This window comes from Capsicum annuum, chromosome 10, assembly GCF_002878395.1.
Source record: "Capsicum annuum cultivar UCD-10X-F1 chromosome 10, UCD10Xv1.1, whole genome shotgun sequence".
In the NCBI taxonomy this organism is placed as follows: domain Eukaryota; kingdom Viridiplantae; phylum Streptophyta; class Magnoliopsida; order Solanales; family Solanaceae; genus Capsicum; species Capsicum annuum.
This window is the reverse complement of record NC_061120.1, coordinates 215,814,832-215,815,522: the sequence shown is the minus strand read 5'-3', so window position 1 is coordinate 215,815,522 and position 691 is coordinate 215,814,832.

Sequence of the window (691 nt, the reverse complement as noted above, 5' to 3'; positions counted from 1 at the left end):
AGTTAGTATAATACTATAGATAAATATAGCAAGCAAATTCCTATGAGAAGTTATTAACGCAGGTAAGCAATTTTAAGTTATTAAAGCAGATAAGTAATTTTAAGTTATTAAAGCAAGTAAGTAATTTTAAGATATTAAAATAGAGTTAGCGCTGTTTTGTTTTAATATGGTGTAAAGTCCTACTCAGTGCTCCCTTCTTCATTGTCCTTAGTCCAGTGTAAGTGTCCAAGTCATAAAGATCCAAGTATATTTTCTCCCAAAATAAATTATTTTTTGGTTTTTTGATTTTTTTTTTTAATTTATACCATGTTCATCTCTTTCTCTTCAGTTTTAGGTATTTTAGCAATGTCTTCTTTAATCACACTCCGGGAGAATAACAACAATCCTTTTTAATCTTCTTCGAACTTTCCAAGTCCCTAGGAATTTACAGATTAATCCATCGTTATTGCTAAAACACTGAGAGTAACCATATACTGAGGGTATTTTTATAAGTAATTTATAAATTTTACAAAATTAGAAAAACTGGCGAAAAATCGCCGGCGATCTGAATCTTAATAATAATAAAACAAATGTGAAAGAAAATATAAATTTGATTAATTCAAACATCACTTACAAATTTGGGAGAAAAATATAAAGATCTATGTAACTACTACTTACATGCCTTAAGGAAGAAGTGAGGTTTCCCTTTCGG